The following is a 17743-nucleotide window of genomic DNA, read 5'->3' on the forward strand; positions in this document are numbered from 1 at the left end:
ATTCAAGGTTTGTGGAGGTGAGGTCTACTGTTAATACTTCTCGTTTGGATGTAAATGCTTCTCAGATAATGAAAATTATTAGTATGACTGCTGTTAGGAAAAGTCAGGCAGCTGGTAAGAAGGAAGGTAGATTAACACTCAGTCCTCTGCAATCATTCCACTACCTAATTGTGAAAGGAATGGAGGGAAGGAGGTGATTTATGGAGCTTCTCCATTATGTAAGGTACTGTACTGGTTACCTCCCTGCTGATCTCGGTCCATCCTCACAGCCTCACAAGGTAAGGCTTGTCATTTACAACCATGGAAACTGAGGCTTCGGGGGATTAAATACTATATTAAAAGTCACACAGCTAATAAGTGGCAGAGCTAGTAGACAGACTCAGCTGTTTCCAAAGCTGTCATTCCTAGTCAACCACACACACAAAAAAACTATTTTTGTACAAAAAACTATTTCTGTATCTCTTTTTCCCACATGGATTTATAGGACAAAGATGGCCTTCTTTTTTTATATATATAAATTTGTGCAGGATAATATGCACACTGGATTTGAAAACTCTTTAGCCCTGTATATTCATGCTGACTTGGATTTTGAGGTCCATCTTGAAGAATTTCACCACAAATTCAACATAATGCCCGAAGATTATATTGAATGCACAATCTAATGTCTTGATATTTTAATGTTGAATCTCAACTCAAAATAAATTGGAAAGAATAGATTTGACACTTCATAAGAGATAGCGTTTTGAATATGTGTAGGAGGAATTTCAAGCACATTGCTGAAGTTTCCCCAGTCAAAAATGTTCTCTCATTTACCGATTAGATAACAAATGAAAATAAATAGATTTGTCATAACTTAGAATATATTTTTGCCTATAAAATAATTTTTTAAAGAAATTATAAATAGTAGAGAAAAGTGATATGAGAAACCTGGCTTAAGAGTGGTATCATAGTTTATTCAACAGATATCTATTGAGTACACTTTTCTAGGTGCTGAAGGTACAGCAGTGAAAAAAGCAAAATCCCTGCCCTCGAGATTACTTCCTAGTGGCGAAATGCAGACAGTAAACATAAATAGTATATCAGATGGTGAGCTGTGCTATGGAGAACAATGAAGGTGGATAATGGGGGAAAGGAAGTCTGGTGTGTAAGGGGAGGTTATTGTTTAAATAGAGAAGTCAGAGATCCCCATGAAAAATGGAAGCTACAATTTCTGCCTTAAAGCAATGTTGTAAGAATGTGGGATAAATAAAAGTATCCAAAGCTCCCTGTACTGAGAGGAAGGTTATATTATATTTTATAGATGAGAAACAGATGTGGAATAACAAGGTTAAGTTCACTCAGTTACTGCTAATTGGCAAAACAGGATTTGAAATCAGTTTTTCTGACTCTAGAATCTGTGATCGTACCATTTCACTTTGCAGTTGTGCTGTTTCCCATGGGTATTGATCACCCTTGGACAGACATTGAAGATAATATTTGCTTGCAAATGAACCTAACATAAATGCTTATTTTTCATTTTCATAAATGTTCTGTGATGCCTTTGTGTTTTGAAAGTATATTTACTGTTAACTGTAATTTTTATGTCTGTTAAATGTAGTTTAAAAATTATCATCTCTAAGGATGTGAATTGATTTATATTAATGTGTGGCTAATGTTACAAGTTTTTAAAACAACCTCTTGAATTTTCATGTTGTTTTTAAAAAGCGAGTGTTATGAGTCCGCCTGCCGATGCAGGGGACACGGGTTCGTGCCCCAGTCTGGGAAGATCCCACATGCCGCGGAGCGGCTGGGCCCGTGAGCCATGGCCGCTGAGCCTGCACGTCCGGAGCCTGTGCTCCGCAACGGGAGAGGCCACAACAGTGAGAGGCCCGCGTACTGCAAAAAAAAAAAAAAAAAGCGAGTGTTATTATAGGAAATCATTTATGGAATGATGGCATAAGTCAACCCTAAAGGAATAGCAAAAGTCCTGGAGTAGTTTTCTAGAACCCTGTTAAGATGAATAAGGATGGTGATTGATTTATTTATTATTTTCTTTTTTTTAATTTTTTTTTTTTTGCGGTACTTGGGCCTCTCACTGTTGTGGCCTCTCCCGTTGCGAAGCACAGGCTCCGGACGCGCAGGCTCAGCGGCCACGGCTCACGGGCCCAGCCGCTCTGCGGCATGTGGGATCTTCCCAGACCGGGGCACGAACCCGTGTTCCCTGCATCGGCAGGCGGACTCCCAACCACTGCGCCACCAGGGAAGCCCAGGATGGTGATTTAAAACAAAGAACCAATTGTGCTCATCCATTACAGTATAAAATTATTGTTAGATTTGTTGCGAGGGATTTTTATATTTGTCAATTCTAGCTGACCATTAAATTGCTCTGAAAAACTGTGCCACCAAAGAAATGACAAAGAAAAGTATTTTAGTGTATGTAATCAGAGCTAAAGATGACATATGAAAAGTACATTCAGCTGGAAGCAAAAAGTTGTACCCCAATATAATTGGCAAACACAAAATTTCATCCAAAAAGAAGTAGAACTATTTAGGAACCAGTAAAAATGTTTGTGTTTGCTAGTAATCATAGAATAATATTAAAAGGCAGAACAAGTTATTTTTCTACTCAGATTAGTTAAAGGAAATGGTTGAGAAGAGACAATGAAAATGGTATTTTTATACCTTGCAAGTGGGAAGACAAATGATACAACCCTCATGAAAAGCAATGTGGTAACAGGAACCAAGAGCCATGAAAAGATTTGTAATATATATTTTTTAATATACAGGATAGCCCATTCTCAAGGCTCTGACCTTTATTTATTTATTTTTAAAATGTATTTATTTATTTTTGGCTGCATTGTCGCTGCGTGTGGGCTTTTCTCTAGAGACAGCGAGCGGGGACTACTCTTTGTGGCGGTGCGCGGGCTTCTGATTGCAATGGCTTCTCTTGTTGCTTCTCTTGTTGCTTCTCTTGTTGCGGAGCACGGGCTCTAGTCACGTGGGCTTCAGTAGCTGTGGCTCACGGGCTCTAGAGTACAGGCTTAGTAGTTGTGGCACATGGACTTAGCTTCTCTGCAGTATCTTCCCGGACCAGGGCTCGAATCTGTGTCCCCTGCATGGGCAGGCCGATTCTTAACCACTGCACCACCAGGGAAGTCCAAGATTTGTAGTATTTTATACAGCAAGTCAGTTTCTTGAATTTATTCTGTAAGAGTAAACTAAAATAAGGGGAAAACCTTGTTGAGGAAGATGTTCATTGCAGTATTATCGATAACAGCAAAAAAATTAGAAGAAAAAGTATCCCACAATACTATCATACTAGGTAAATTAGAGTGGACCTACTTGTTAGAAGACTGTGCAATTAGAAGAAATGATCGTGAATGTAACATAGCAATGTAGAAATACCCTTAATATCTTAAGTGAAACATAAGTACAGGAAATAGAATGCAGGCTATTATGATAGCTGTAAACAATTATGTAGAGAAGACGGAAAGGAAATATAAAAAATTGTTTGTAACTTATTTAGGGATAGTGGGATTATATATTTCCCCATCGATTTTTCAAATATTCTGCACTATTGTTATAATGCTTTAATAAGAAAATGTTAATTCAAAGATTATTAATAATATTCTTCATTTATTTCCAGTATGGCTGTAATGTTGGCTGTAAATATGAAACTTTCTTCCACACACCAATATTTTCAAGAATGGCATATTCTCATGCAGTATGTGGTAAAATGCATTGTTTCTCTCTGGATTGGGCTGATATATTTTCAACCTAACAAACCTGTTTCCTCTATGAAATTAAATTTCCACTGGAGACTTTACACTCACTGTATATAAGCAGTAATTAACAAAAAGCCACTATTTTGAAATGTCAAGTGCTTCCTATACTAAGATGTTTTTATACATTGATAAGTTACAATCAGCTTGATTAAAGCACTGCATCTTAAAAGTGCATTGGGACAACATCTTCATATGCACAGGATAAACCCAGAGGTTCAAATACATAACTTAAACACAGAGGTTCAAATACAGAACTACTCTTTTTGAGGGAGGTACCGCTTAGGAAAACCATGTTTTGTATGCCAGGAGAGATGTACTTAAATCCAAGGCTTTCATCCCTTGGAAGATGAATGAAGATCCCTTTGTTTTTATCCTTCACCTCCTAGATTTCCCAAAACCTGACTTGGAGAGAAATCTGCTTCTGTGGATTGAGCAGAGAAGGGTGCAAATAGCTTGAGCTCAAACAATAGTGTTCTATCCAATTTCATACAAGATTCCACCTTCCTGAGACTTTCTCCTCAAGTCTGCATCTCTTCCTGTGTTCCCTATCTTGATTCATGGTTCCATCTTTCAGGAATTTACCTAAGAGAAACACTTCAGAGATATTCCAAGGCTTCCCTCTCTTTCATCCAAAAACTGTCAACTTCTGTCAACTAAACCTCTAAAATGATTCTTGAGTTGATTCCCTGTTTATTTCTATACCTGGACTATTGTATTAACTTTTTGATAGGCTTCTACCAGAGTTATCTTCCTCAAACACTGTTTCAAAAATTTCTACTTTTATATTAAAAATCTTTGATGGCTCTTTACTGGCTGCCAAAAAAGGTCCATATTTCTTTTAATTTGAAAATTAAAGCCTGGGAATTGGTCACCCACCTTTACCTCTTCTAGCTGTGTTTTTTCCAACGCTCTCTTATGCATTTCACATTTAATTCTGACACAGCAAATTGTTTTAATTTCCTCAAACCAGGAGGCCTTTGCATGATTCCATGCCTTTGCTTGCATATTTTATTTATTTATTTATTTATTTTTTTGTGGTACACGGGCCTCTCACTGTTGTGGCCTCCCCCGTTGCGGAGCACAGGCTCCGGACACGCAGACTCAGCGGCCATGGCTCACGGGCCCAGCCGCTCCGCGGCATGTGGGATCCTTCCAGACCGGGGCACGAACCCGTGTCCCCTGCATCGGCAGGCGGACTCTCAACAACTGCGCCACCAGGGAAGCCCGCATATTTTTTTGAAAGCACATTACAAACACGTGGCCATTATCTGCTTACATCTGTCCCCCTCACTAGATTGTCAGTCATTCAGCACAGAGACCATCACTGGATATCAAGCAGCTAACAGAGGTTACATTAGTTGAGTGAATGAATGATTTAATAAATCCTATAGTGTAGAGTGCAGATAAAGTTAATGTGATGCTCCAAAGAGATGACTCTGGTTTTCATTGTGGGAAACTTTGGGAGGGGAAAAGCTGGGAGGGGGGAGTATCCGCAGACGTGGCCCAGATTAGAGCTGGAAGCAGAGCTCTGACAAGTGTTCTAAAGCTAAGGAGGAGGGGACCAGACTAGGAATATGGTGGGGCTGCACTGGAGGTCAAGAACCACGAAACAAAGATACTGACTGAGTCAAGAATAAAATTGAATATAATTAGAGGAACATAGATCCTGTATTATCTTTCCTATAGCCTCCCATAGATACTCTCTTGGAGAAGATGGGGCCAAGTTATTTTTTTTCTGCTAAGAACTTGAGGTAGACAGAACCTGTGTAGGGAGAGTAGAACCCAATATTTTGACAGGCAGCTGAGTTAAGGGCAGAGCTGACTTCCACTCTTCAATGTTAAGGAACTTAACCAACACATGCATGCACCACTGGCTAGAAGTGGACTGAAGACATTCCAGTTAGAGGAAACAGAATGTACAAAGGTTCAGAAATGTGAAGGTGTGTATTATGTTTGAGGAATTTCTAATACTCTCATTCAATAGGAAAATAGAATGTGAGGGAGCAGTTAAGGAGAATAGGATTAGAGAATTTGGTGAAAGAGTGAAAGATCCAAGGTGGCCCCTCTGATCCCTGCTTCCTGGTGTTCACATGGAATCCTCTCCCCTTAAATGTAAACAGAAATTGTGATATGATTCTAACCAGTGGAGTATGGCACAGGTGATAAGATGTCTTATGATAATATTACATTCTACACTACTCCATCTTGCTAGTGGACTTGCTCCACCTTTTACTTTGATGGTTTTGAAGAAATAAGTGCCATGAATTCTGTAGCCAGAAGGAACTGAATGCTGCCAAGAACCACACGAGCAGGGAAGCAAACCCCTCTATAGTTGAGCCTCCAGATAAGAATGCAGCTGTGGTCACCACCTTGATAACAACCTGTGAGACTCTAAGCAGATGATCCAACTAAGTCATGTCCACACTACTGACCCACAGAAACTGTGAGATAATAAATGTATGTTGTTTTAAGCTACTAAGTTTGTGGTGATTTGGCATGCAATAGCAAACAAATACAGATTTTAGTATTTGGAAATGGGATGCTGCTATAATAAACACCTAAAAATGTGGGAATGGCTTTGAAGCCAGGCACTGGGTAGTCTAGAGAGATTTTAAGTTATAATAGAAAAGGCCTAAGTTCCTTCAAACAAGTTGCTAGTAGATATCTGGACTTTAAGGACTCTTGGAAGACTCAAAAGGAAGTGAGCCTGTTATTGGAACATGGAGGAAGGGAGATTCTTGTTGTATAATAGCAGGAAGTAAGCAAATTGTTTCCAGCAGTTTGTTGTTCTTCAACTATCTCAATAGGAGCCAAAGATAGAAAAAAGATTATCTTGAAAAGATCTGTGGGTATGGCTTTTGTCTAATGGAATGAACCCCCATTGAAATCCATGAGAGACCCACAAAATTTTTGAGAAAATTGTTTCAGCAGAAACACTTCCAGCCTGGGTGGAAAGGGGCAGAGAGAGAACAAAATGAAAGGAGGTTGTTGGACTCCCAACATTCTTCTGGCAGGAAGTAGGCTGATAAATCTACCTGGTTGTAAACCTATGCTACCATTTATGAAAAAGGAAAGATGGTTTGAAGGGCAGAACCAAGATTGCAGAAGACTAGGCCGAGAGCCATGGAGGATTATTTCCAGCCTTTGAAAATTAATAAAGGAACTCCCAACTTTTGTCTGGCTGGATTGATTTCTAAACTCCTGTAGACTAGTAATGGTTTTTGACCTTTGACTTTGCCCCTTTATGAATTAGGATGTGTATAGCAGCTTTCCTACACCTTTCCTGCCATTGCATGTTGGCTCTGTTTGGACAGGTAACTTTAGTTTCACAGGTCTGAATATGGAGAGTAATTGTTTCTCAGGAGTTATACTTAACAGATTATACCTAAGAGCCTAGTCTGCACCTGGACCTAATTCCTAATTTAGATGATGAGAGTTTGGACTTTGAGCTGATGCTGTAATGCAGTGAGACTCTTGGGAATCTTAAGAAGAGAAAAATGTATTTTGCATGTGGAAGAGATGTGAATTATTGATGCCAGAGGGTGGTCTATGGCAGACTCTAAGGCGGCCCCTATGACCTCCGTTTCCTGGTGTAATTATCTCCTCTTATAAGACCTGTGACTAGCTTGATTCTAACCAGTAGAATATAGAAAATGTGATGGAATCCCACTCTACTGATTGTTATGTTATACTAGAATCTGTCTTGCTAGCTGACTTTCTGTCTCCATTTGTAGTTTTAAACAAGTCAGCCTCTATGAATCCTATAGCCTCAAGGAAGCAAATGCTTACAACAATCACATGAGTGGGGAAATGGATCCTTCCCCAGTTGAACCACCAGACCAGAACCCAGCCCTGGCCTGGGTCTTTGTATGGTAGTAATTTTTTACTGGGCAATAGATAACTAATACATTAGCATAGGAAGCAAATGCCCCTGATAATCTCTACTTTCATCTCCAGTCTATAAAAATGGTTAAAATATTAAGTTTTGAGGGGGAAACAATTATATTTCATCTTATCAAGATTCGTCAAATCTTTCTGAAGCATTTTAGCAAGCTTCTATTCAAAGAAGTAAAGAATTATTAAAACCAGTTTTCCTCTCAGATTAATCTTCTATTTTCTTCTCTAGCTCTTTTACATTGCTTATCTTCATCTCCAATTCAAGCTACGTCCAAAGTCAACCCTCCTAGTCTGATTTGAGGTGGTAGACACTTTACTACCATCAACTGTATTTAGATTACTTCAGTGGCTCATCTTTATTTTAAAAAACCTTTTCTCACTTTATAAATCTGTAAGAATTTCAGCATGTCCTGCAGTACTTTTCAGTAAATTGAAAACCGTTTATACACATGTCATATAAATGAATATCAGAATATCATATGCATTTATTATCCAGTTTATCCTTGGCAATGAAATGTAAAGAGAGACTATGGAAAAATATACTTAATTTCCACCTTCTCTACATTGATTTAGGACAGATGAGAGAAGCAATAAAGGATGCTAATAAAGCTATTTCTTTGGACATTCTTAACCTGGTAGGTTTGATAAATTTTAATGTAAATAAATGACTAATAATAGTGTACTATTCCTATGATTCTTTCCTTTGTCATCTCTGCTTGCTAGTTTTTAGATACTGTAATTACCTCTCCCTATTTTTATGTATGTCTGTGCCACTATGTATCTCCTTGACTAGTTTTTAAGTCAGTGAAAACTGTGCACCTTGGGATGCACAGTGAAATCCCAATGAAATTTAGGAACACTTAAGTTAAAAACTATTACAGTCAGTAACACTATACTATAGCGATTTACTACCATACGTCATTTTCATAAAATGTGCCTCTAAAAACTTCACTTTCTGTGAAATAGATTGATAAAATGTTGCATTAACATTATTAACAATTTATCACCAAATGGCATATGAAGTTTTCTGAAAACATAGGCAGAGCTAAGGAATGTAGTGAATGAAAATGCATGGAGAAGATGGTTGTAAGTCTATAACTTGAGAAGCCTGAACGATATCTGTTGCAGTTGTCTCACTTTGCAGATGAAGAAAGTAAATCCAGGGAACTGATTGGTTAAAGTTATGTGGGCTCCAGGACCACCAGGTTGTGAATGACAGCAACCCTGTGGGGCACGGTTCACATGATCTAAGTTTGGAGCATGTGAATGGTGCTCCCGAGTTTCCAGTGCACAACCTACATGGCTGCACAATTAGTACAACCCTGTTAGTTAATGGAAGTCATGGGACAAAATCCAGATCTCTGAACTCATGGGCTGGGGCTCTTTAAACTATGTTACTCTAACCTGCCTGTGTCTTTTTTACTTGTTTTGATTCTTTTTTTTTTTAAAGCCTAAAGATTAACCACATTTTAAAAAATGAGTTTTATGTTTTCCAGGATGTGTACTGTGTTAGACCTCTCGTGTGGAATTCATGCAAAGAAACCAAAAGAGCCATTTATGATTTAAACTATGGCTTCAAGCTAAATCCTTCTTACATTTGTACCTTAATATTAAGAGGGGCTATCACTTAGTCTATTGGAAATGAAAATGATCAGTTTGATGAGAATAAAGATCATGAAAAGGTAAACAAAATTTTCAAAAAGGTTTTGACATCACAGATTTGAAATTAATACTTTTTCCTTCTATTATGTCTAAAGTTTTAACTCTAATAAGAAATGTGATGTGAAAAGCACTAAATTAGTAATTATAAATTTGGGGGGAGAAATGTAGAAATTATTGCATCATGATAACATTACCCAAGCCACATTATAAAACAAAGTAAGGCATTGTATACATGAGTGATGTAAAGGTATATCACATAAACTCTCAAAGTATAATACACTAACGTACACTTTTATATATTAATTACCTTTGAAAAAAGATATTTAAATCTTTACACTTATAAATATCTTGGAAAGAAATGCATGAAAGAAATGTTTATTTTTATACCTGTTATTTCATTGTCACATTTATGGCATCTATCCATTAATTAAGCATGAAATGAGTTGCAAATAGTCCTTCTACTTTTACTGAAAGCCCACTTTGCAGAGTCTGAAGCTACCTTTTGGCATTATGGAAGAGGCACTCCCATGATGACTCTGAAGTAATCTCATGGAATGCTTTTGAGTTCAACTGAAAACACTTAGAAAGCTTAGACTTCTAGTCCTTTTGTTTCAGTTGGATCTATTGCCAGTAATCGTACTCAGAGCTCTTTTATGGACATAGTTCCTTCACCTCTGTTACTGGGAGAAGGCAGATCTAACCTGATTTTCACCACACATCTTTACAAGGCTTCTCAGTCTTAGCACTACTGACATTTTGAACCAGGTTTCTTTTTAATCCCCAGCTTCATTGAGATACAATTGACACATAACCACGTGTAAGTTTTAGGTGTACAACATAATGACTTGATATACGTGTATATTGCAAAATGATTACCACGATAAAGTTAGTTAATACATCCATCACCTCACATAGTTACATAGTAGCTTTTTTTTTTTTTTTGGTGGTGAGAACTGTTAAAATCTACCCTTCTCAGGGAGATCAGCTCGGTGCTTTGTGACCGCCTGGAGGGGTGGGATAGGGAGGGTAGGAGAGAGGGAGACGCAAGAGGGAAGGGATGTGGGAACAGATGTATATGTGTGACTGATTCACTTTGTCACAAAGCAGAAACTAAAAAAAAAAAAAAAAAAAAAAAAATCTACCCTTCTAGCAACTTGCAAAGATACAGTACAGTACTGTTAACTATAGACACCATGCTGTACATTACATCCCCAAAGTGTATTTATCTCATAACTGGAAGTTTGTACACTTTGATCCCCTTCATCCATTTCTCCCACCCCATCTCTTGTCCCTGGAAACCACCAATCAGTTCTCTGTTTCTATGAGTTCAGGTTTTTAGATTCCACAATTATGTGCGATCACATGGTACTTTTTTCTGATTTATTTCACTTAGAATAACGCCTTCAAGTTTCATTTATGTTGTTGCAAATGGCAGAATTTCCTTCTTTTATGGCTGAATAATATTCCAGTATATAATGTGTGTATGCGTATCCATTCATCCATCAATGGACACTTAGGTTGTTTCCATGTCTTGGCTATTGTAAATAATGCTGCAATGAACATGGGGGTGCAGATATCCTTTTGAGTTAGTGTTCTGTTTCCTTCAGATAAATACCCAGATACAAGATTGCTGGATCATATGGTAGTTCTATTTTTAATTTTATGAGGACCCTCCACACTGTTCTCCATAGTGGCTGCACCAATTTACATTCCCACCAACAGTGCACAAGGTTTCCCTTTTCTCCACATCCTCACCAACACTTGTTATTTCTTATCTTTTTGAGAATAGCCATTCTAATAGGTGTCAGTAATCATCTCATTGTGGTTTTGATTTGCATTTCCCTAATGATTAATGATGTTGAGTACCTTTTCATGGACCTGTTGTTTGAATATCTTCTTTGGAACAATGTCTATTCATATCCTTTGCCCATTTTTTGAATTGAATTGGTTTTTTTACTTGTGTCTTTATTGTTTCTCTGCAGTTGTGCTGTATGAATTCCTTATATATTTTGGATATTAACCCCATATCAGATATGTCGTTTGCAAATATTTTCTCCCATTCTGAGGTTACCTCATTTTGGTGATTGTGTCTTTTGCTGTGCAAAAGCTTTTTAGTTTGATGGAGTCCCACTTGTTTATTTTTGCTTTGTTGCTTGTGTTTTGGGTGTCATATTTATAAAATCATTGCCAAGACCAATGTCAAAGAACTTTTTCCTGTGTTTCCTTCTAGAAGTTTTATGGAGGTCTCCATTAAGTCTTTGTTGTGTAGGGCTTTTCTGTGCATTGAAAGATGTTCAGCGGCATCCCTGTCCTCTACTTAGTAGATGACAGTATCACCCTCTATCTCAGTTGTCAGAGCCAAAAGTGTCACTAGACATTGTTAAGTGTTCCCTGGGGGTGCAAAACTTCCTCCCAGTTGAAAATCACTGCTTTATTCCCCTATTTGTATTCATGTAAGGTTTTTGGAAAAGGCTTTAAGTAATAACAATCTTATCTCCTGCTGTTTGGGAGTGCACACATAGTTAAGCTTTTCCAACCTTGTCAAGCCCCAGATTTCTAGATATTGTAGCCCTTTACCTCTTGCAAACTGGCCAGTTCTTGCCTGATCTCATATCTCTCTCTCTTTCTCTCTCTCTCTCTCATAATAACTTGCCAAAAAGTGGCAAGAATCTGCAGGTGCATGGTGACATTCTGGCTTTTTGTTTAGCTGCTTCCCCTAAAGCAGTAGGCATGTAAGCATATGATTTGCCATCCAGATTATCATGGGAGACACTGTTACCAAAAGTTTTGCTGTAGCATAATGAGTCACAAGATTTTTAGCTTGCAATGTCTGTGTCCTTTATTCCTGCCATCACACTGCTAAGCCAGTACCATATTTCAGGCTTTTATAATGGCAGCCCTCCACTTCTGAGTATCAGTCTCTGTTTCAGGAAAAAATAAGCCATTTGAGGGTTAAGGAGAAGATTTGAACAGAAGGAACAGCTAGTAGAAAGGTACAAGAGTGGGAGCATACTTGGTCTAGTTGAGGAACGAAAAAAAAGCCAACGTGGATGGAACTTAGTGGAAAAGGGGTGGAGCAATCTGAGATGAGGTCACAGAGGTAGGCAGGGCCTAGCTCTAGTCGGGCTTTCCAGCCAGTGTAAGAAGTACAGATTTGTCCTAGGAACAATGGGAAGCCATTGGCATATATTAAGGAGAAGGGGAAAAAAACTTGGATCATTCTGGCTACCATGGGAGAAATGGGTTATGGGGAAACAAGACCAGAAGCAGGGAGTAGTCCTATAAGAAGTTCATGTGAGATATGATAGTTGTTTAATTGTGGACTGTAGTCAAAGAGATGGAGGAAAATGGATGGGTAAGGGATGTTTCAGAAATAACACTGGAAGACTCCTTGATAAATTGAATATTCAGTGTAAGGAAAAAAGAGGGATGAAGGATAATTCCTGGATTGTGACTTAATTACCTGGAGGAATAATGGTTTAATGTATTTAGCTGAAAAGGATTCAGAGATAAAAACAAGAGTTTTGTTTTTTTCAAATTAAATTTGAGATGCCATTCATCAACGATGCAGTTATATTAAGTGACTAATTTGCTATATGATTCAAATTTTCCAGAAAGGTATAAGGAATAGAAATTTTGACTGGAGAGTCATCAGTTTTTGAGGATATTGAAAGCCATCATCCTAAATGAGGTCATTATTGGAGAATGGAGAAGAGGAGGGAGCTTAGGATAGGTTCTGAGGCTTGCCGACATGTAGAATGTGCGTACAGTAGGAGGAACAAGCAAAGGAAACTGACAAGGGGAAGACAGAGAGATAAGAAGAAACAGAGAGATTGGGAGTCCGGAATGTATCATGAGAGGTGAATCTTCTTTCTACTTCTGATTTCCAGTTCTCTTGTCAGTAGCGGTTTCGGGTGTATCCTTCCAGGAGGTGTAAGCAGGTAGTTTTTTCCTAGAGGATTCATATTCTTTAAAGATACTCAAATCCAAATAGGAAGATACCACAATATTATTTTGCAACTTGCTTTCTTAACAGTATGTCTTTCCATATTAATATATACACATTGACCTCTTCTTTTCTATGACTTCGTAGTATTTGAAACTTCAAAGTCTAAGCAATGCTCCAATTTTCAGATGAGTCTTTTTTTTTTTTTTTTTTTTTTTTTCAGATCAACAGCTTTATTGAAAAACGAAAGCAGAGCCCCCCTTCCCCACCTCGGTCATGGCGGCGTCGGCCTCAGGCTCTGAGCATCCAGGTATCCTGCAGCCGGAGAAAAACCAGATGAGTCTTTTTAAAATGCTCTGTTTACACACGTACACACACCCCAATGATATACTGAATAAGAAGCTACCAAACATGAAGCAATTTCAATTTCAATGAATGAATTTCAATTAATGAATACTTGGAGAATCAGCTCTGACCTTAACTTAAAGATTTAATAACTGCCAAAACTGAGGGTTATAGAAAACCAACCACAATGTTTTCCTCAGTCTCCAGAAGAGAAAATGTGGAAAAACAAGAGAAAATGTTCCTTGTGCAAGTTTCATGTGCTCATAAGTAATAGATAAATGAATACCCTCTGACAATGCAGTGGAATGGAGAGTTATTTAAGCCATCCAATCATAAACCCTGGCTGCTGGAATCCTTGCTCCAATTAAGTAAATACAGCAGCTTATTTTGGTTTTATTGAGTTATAAGTAGAAAAACTCAGCCTGCTGTTTTCTGAAAAAGTTAATAATCATGGGTCTAAAAAGTTTCTTCTCCATGTATTACTGAACAATGGTGTTTCTTACTGCAGTGAAGCAATGCAATGTGTAAAAAAATGAATCACTGGATGCTTACATTACCATCAAACTATTCAGATTCATTTATTAGATTCCTTGTAATTGGAAAACAGCTATTTGCACCACAGACATAGACTTTGTATAATAATAAGTATACAATTAGTCGCCATAAACAAACAGATGACTTAAAACGTAATGACTTTTGAGATTAAAAATTTCTCATACTTTTGTTCACTCAGTGATCACTGCATTTAAGCATAATTAATGAAGCATTAGCAATTCACATTAATGCAGTTGAGATGCCATTTTTTTCTTTAATAGGTTTGTAAAATATGCCCAACTAATAAGCATGTCTTAGATGTTACAGACTTCAACAGTCCTAAAATGGCTGATTTCTATGACAAGTGGTGTAACAGATGAGAAGAATTTAAGTTACTTTTTAAAAATTCATTGTTATAATGAAATCAGCTTAATTTTTTTTCAGTCTGTTAGTATAAACATGCGTCAATGCCAAGGCCTGAGAGCCTGGGGAGGGAAGGGGACTCAGGCCTTCCTGAGCAGCTGTATCAGATCTGCCATGTTCTTTTCTCTTGAAATTATGTTCCAAACCCACACAAAGGCCACCCCATGACTTGAGGTCTATGTCTTCCCCAGAAGGGCTCTCATTCTGATCTGATGCACAAGCCTCCAGTGGCTTCAGAGTTTGCCTTACTCTCATTTTTCTCCTCTCCATCTGGTCAAGCTTATGTATACTGTCAAGAACATTACCCTGAAAATTCTTTTTCTTATACCCTCTTTGCTTGTCTTCTCCTGCTAGAAAGTTTTAAAGAGCAGGATCTGTGTGATTCTTTCAGCCCACGCCAAGTCACTGTCTGCTGATCATAAGGAAGAATTCTTCTCGGCGTGTACTTTGTTTTTTCACAGATAGCCACATGCCCAAGTCTCATCCCTCAAAGTAGAGTTTATATATATATATATATATATATATATATTTTTTTTTTTTTTTTTTTTTTTTTTCAGAATTTTGTCTTCCTTTTCAGTCCACTGTACTGTTTTCCCAAGAGGCGTGTTGATTTCTGGCACTTTTTTTCACTTAGCTCCAAATTGCTCTGGTTTTAGATAGTGTTTCTCAAAATGTGAAGTTTGAGTTTTGGACTCTTTCCTATTGGCAATACTGATTGTTATTTGTTATTTTTGTTGTTGTTTTTCATCTGGTTTGGGGGATGGGCTTCTTCAATTCTGCACCAAACTACCAGTTACCAAAATACAAGCTCCCTGAGAACAGGGATCTTGTTTTATACTCCTCTCTCTGCCCAGTACCAGACTAATTTTGAATAATGAATGAGTCTTACACAGTAGCTTTAGGGGTATATTGAATGTGACAGGATGAATCAGTTATCCTACAAGTCTCTGGGAACTATATTCAGTGAGTGATGTGGACCTACTAGACTAAAAGCATCAGGGTGTGGATGTTTCCATTACCACCTACTGCTCCTCATCCAGGTGAACAGTCCCTCTTTCCAATCCATGCTCTCTCCTGCCCATCCTCCTTCTCACCAAAGGCTGCCTCTGGACACCTTCAAATCTCAGCCGAGCACTGAGAATTGCAAGGGGTGAATTCCATTTTAGGTACTTGGCCTGACTCAGATGAACACTGTATACTAAATATTAAATACTTATATACAGTTCCTCTGCAGAAGATGTAGAAAAGGCTCTTCCTCAATTGTGTAATATTTTTTTTCTCAGTGTGAACAATTGTGTATGTATCGACTAAAGAGAGATGTGCCCTGCCTGCCTGCTCTGTGTCTGGCCTTGAGTACAATCATGACTAAAATAATCTCTGCCCTCAGAGGGTTTATGGTTGAGTGAGAGAAAAAAAAAGTAAATACAAATTATATACATCTGCAACCTGCTTTGATGGATTGGGTGAAGAAATTTCAAATTAGATACATCCTGCAGGATTCAGGGATTATTGATAATAGAGATGAAAGTTCAGAGAAGTCTTTATGTTTTATTCCCTTACAGATTGGAGGAACAGATTTGTGATTGTTTTTTAAAAGTAAAATGCTTTCGAAATTTTGCCTGAAATTCAAATGAAAGTTTTGCATAAAATTTCTGGGCTTCAGTGAGAAAAAAACATTTGGCAACATGAATATCTATTGTTGTGTGGTTAGGATTCTTTTAATGTCCCTTTTGTATGCACTTAAAAGTCAAAGATTCATATCAGCTATTCAATTCATTGAATTTAACAGCTGTGTCTTCTGCTTAATTACTAGTTTATTTTTCCTTTGCTCTTTGAAAGTGAATGCTGTATGCAAATTGCTAGGTATACTTGGTAAGGTGTAGGTATAAATGGTATAGTCTGAAATTGTTAAAATGCGTTTTACCTATACAGCTGTTCCATGGAAGAAAGTTAGCAATGACATTTTATTTACTATAAAAGGAAAATGCTATGCTTATCTTAAATCATTATCATTTCAAGATGGTATTTCCAATGTCTTGTCAAGATTTTTGCAATAGAAAATTTAAATTCTGCATTGTTGTTTTTAAAATAAGCATTTTTCCATTCCATTTCTATTTCATTCCATTTTCCAAAAAGCTGCTAATTTCATTTTCTTTGAGAAACAAAGTACTGGTTCATCTTTAAACTGGTGGTCTTTTTTGTTCTCAGTAGCCTGCTCGGAACCATACTCTGCACGCAGGTTTTTAGATATTTGATCTGGAATCTAATGGAATTAGAAAACAGAAATATGTAAAACCATTACTTTCTCATTATCTGTCTTCTTCTTGTAACACTAGAGAGAGATTCAAAGCATGTCCTATTTGTGTGTGGCAGCCCTCAATGCTTTCCTTGAGAGAGGAAGAGCAGTGTAATCCAAGGTCAGCCGCAGGTTACTAGGGCAAACATTCTGGGTCTACCTATAATCCTGTGAGGAGAGGAAATTGCATAGAATGCTGCCTATACCTTTATCAGGTCCTGTAGGTCTTTGCAGAAAGGCAAACCTGCAGAAGGCTGCCCTACACAGATTTCTTTCAGTCCCATATCCGGGTCTCAGGAAAAATGTGCAAGTAGGACAAGAAAAATAGAATTCCACAACCAAATATTTACTTGCTCACCCTTCTCTGTCTTGGGTCTTACCTTAATTCACCTTTACTGCTTTGCAGTTTCAGGTCCAGGTAGAATGGCAGGTAAACTATTTGGAAGTGTTCTACATGTGGGAAGGTGTATCAGTTAGAGGTTGTTGGTTGCAAGCAACAGGCCAATAAAAAAAGAAACAGACCATTTTGCTTCATGTATTTGAAAGATTAACACATTAATGTATTGTGGCAGTGGCCTCACCTTAACACTAGAAATGTAATTTAAAAGACTCACCCCCAGGAAAAAAAAATCCAAGTAAAACAGAATGTAGCACACAGAAAAAACCTGTTACTCCTGTTTTGGGAAGGTAACCTGGCAATGTGTATTAATAGCTAGGAAAATGATCATGCCCTTTGACATAATCTTAACCTGTAACCATCAAAAAAGTTTGTTATTTATTAATTTTACATTTTTGATAAATTTTCAAAATGCATTTAACCTTGACTTTCATTTGGAGAATACCTTCATAAATTATGATTCGGTGGAATTCAACATT

Source organism: Mesoplodon bidens, assembly GCF_964165515.1.
Source record: "Mesoplodon bidens genome assembly, chromosome: 9".
In the NCBI taxonomy this organism is placed as follows: Eukaryota; Metazoa; Chordata; class Mammalia; order Artiodactyla; family Ziphiidae; genus Mesoplodon; species Mesoplodon bidens.